Below are 2500 nucleotides of genomic sequence, written 5' to 3'. Positions count from 1 at the left end.
GAAAAAGATAATTAAAGAAGAAAAAAAAAAGAAGAAAAGGGAAAGGAAAAAGGAGGAGGAAAGAAAAAGATAAAGAAAAAAAATGGAAACGAAGTAAGAAAGAAGACGAGGAAGAGAAGGAGAACGAAGAATGGGAAACTATAACAACTCCCGTCTTAACTTGCAAATAATACTTGAATAACCATCACCATATTATTCATTAAGTTCCTTTCAGACTATTACACTTCTCACCCTAGCCATTCCCTCCATGCTCAAGGGAACGCCCCAAGACACAAATCCATCGCACGTTGCAGACGCCAAGATTCAGCGACTTTCACTATAATGCAAACTCATCTACGTCATTCTAGGGTTAGAGGTAGAGGAAGATGGGGAGATATGAGAAAAAGAATATAATGAGGGAAGAGGGGAGGGAAGAGGAAGAGGAAATAGAAGTGGGAGAAGGGGAGAAGAGGAGAGAAATATAATAATGGAGAGAAAGAAGGGAGGAATGGAATGATACATTAATGGGGAAAAAGGAAATAAAGAGAAGAAAAATAATGAAAAATGCAGGGGGGAGGGGAATGAGCAGAAACACAAAAGAGAATGAGAAAAAGAAAGAAAAAAAAAAGGTACGAAGAGCGAGAAGAAAAAACAAAAAAACAAACAAACACAAAATGACGAGAAAGTTGAACATAAAATTACGATAGTGATAATAATCGCGAGACAGATGGCTTGCCAACGTACAAGAAAATAAAGCAAGGGGGTAATGAAAATGAAAAGAACACCTGAAAAAGGGAAGACGAAAGAGAAGAGAAGACGCAGGAGCAAAAATCTGAGCACAAATACCGCCATTAACCCTAAACCCAACAGTGCATTGGTGTTCCGTGAGGGAGGCTTACCACCAAAAGGAGAGAAGGCAGAGGAAGAGAGAAAAAAGAATCGAAAAATATGAGCAAGAATACGAGGGAGAAAAAAACACTAACGATTCCTTGTAGAGACAATGTATTCTTCTTAAATTACAGCAAATATTCAAAATTATTTATCAACCATTATTTTCTTGTTCTAATACTATTGCAATTGCAAAGAGTACCAATAACAATCTTAAACTTTTTGTTCAAAGTTACATTGCCCGTTCTCACTGCCCTTCCTTTTATCAAATCTATATTCAGCCAGTTTAGCGCAATATCTTCTATTACATCTCACCACCTCTTCCATTACTAATATTCTATTCAAAATTCATTAAAAATAAATAAGTAAAAGCATCTTTTATTTCACTTACTTAGCTTTAGTGATAGAAATCAAATTTGCACTTTGTGCGGTCTGTGGCAATACCACTTGGAATAAAATCAATCATGCATCTCATTGCAAATCAGGAGTCAGATCTGTCAAGATTTCCATGAAACTCGCCAGTATGTTGAGATTTCCACATAATACATTTGGACTATTTGAAAGTATGTAACAAATAATTATAACAATAGTAATTTTCATATAAATGTATATCTCTGGGAAATTTAGCCATTTGCATTTCCTGAATACTGTTTTTTTTCTCACTTTGAATCAAACACAGATCATTTCCTCTGAATTCTATATTAAAAAAAGAAGAAGAAAAAAAATGCACTCACTAAAATTCTGTACTAATAATACTTGTTATTTTGCAAGGGCATTTTTGATCATTTCAACATTCTGATGTGACCAAGACATATTTTCATCATTACATTTTATATTTTTGCTGAAACACCCATACAGTAGTGAAAAGTTTTCTTTCCTACCCAAGAGAAAAATATGAATGCTTGTCACAAAATGAGTTGCAATCTGAATACGACTTTTCAGGTGAATGAACAATTGACTGATAGGTTGAATATTAGTCAACATATGATCACTCTATATCCAAAAGATTAATAGATTTCACATTAATGCTTTCATATACATAACTCTGGGTCTTTAACCAAAAATTGTGCACTTGAGAAATCTGGACAGCCTTGTGGTGTCCTTACTGCAAAAATTTCCAGAAAACACCTTTTTTTGTTTGTTATCTATAAGACATACTATACATATGGCAATTTATGACTCTGACATGCTGTATGGCACAGCACTGTTGTAGCCTGGGGCTACTGTGTCAGTTGTGAATTCAGTAGAGCCATTTGCCATTATCTTAAATCTAATAGGTTACATATCCTACAATGAAAAGTGACAAATATCCAATCTCAGTCCTTCTTTGGCTTGAGTTCTTTTCATTTTTCTTTCATATCCTATTTTCTTGAAAAGAAGACTGTTAAATAGGATAATCATAACCTAATTATCTATGCACCTTTTTATTCATCATTGCAAACTCAGTAGCAGTTAATCAACTAACAGTTAGCAGACTATTAGTCTCTAAAATAGTTCCTGTTCTTTTTTTCAGTGCAAGAGCAAAAAACCATCTAATAAAATAACCTGAGGTAAGTATCTCCATTAATAATGAAGCATAAATGGGCTTAGAACATGTTTAAGTTAGGTATTTTGCAACTCAAAAGGGACTGCT

The 2500-nt window shown here is 34.1% G+C and overlaps 2 protein-coding genes across 3 annotated transcripts in view; both read right to left on the bottom strand.

Moving 5' to 3' along the window:
• Nucleotides 1-964: 964 nt before the first annotated feature.
• The window catches only part of LOC119577398 (probable sentrin-specific protease 8), a 2276-nt gene continuing 740 nt past the window's right edge, over nt 965-2500 (bottom strand). The window contains exon 2 of the mRNA XM_037925040.1: nt 965-2500. This exon is cut by the window's right edge and continues 625 nt beyond it. The gene's annotated coding sequence lies outside the window, so the exon portion shown is untranslated.
• Nucleotides 2276-2500, bottom strand: part of LOC119575432 — a 14072-nt gene continuing 13847 nt past the window's right edge. For both annotated transcript variants that reach the window (XM_037923051.1, XM_037923059.1), the window contains exon 3: nt 2276-2500. This exon is cut by the window's right edge and continues 1248 nt beyond it. The gene's annotated coding sequence lies outside the window, so the exon portion shown is untranslated.

This window comes from Penaeus monodon, chromosome 1 (assembly GCF_015228065.2).
Source record: "Penaeus monodon isolate SGIC_2016 chromosome 1, NSTDA_Pmon_1, whole genome shotgun sequence".
NCBI classification, from domain to species: domain Eukaryota; kingdom Metazoa; phylum Arthropoda; class Malacostraca; order Decapoda; family Penaeidae; genus Penaeus; species Penaeus monodon.
The sequence above is the reverse complement of the archived record's forward strand: the minus strand, read 5'-3'. Positions and strand labels throughout refer to the sequence as shown.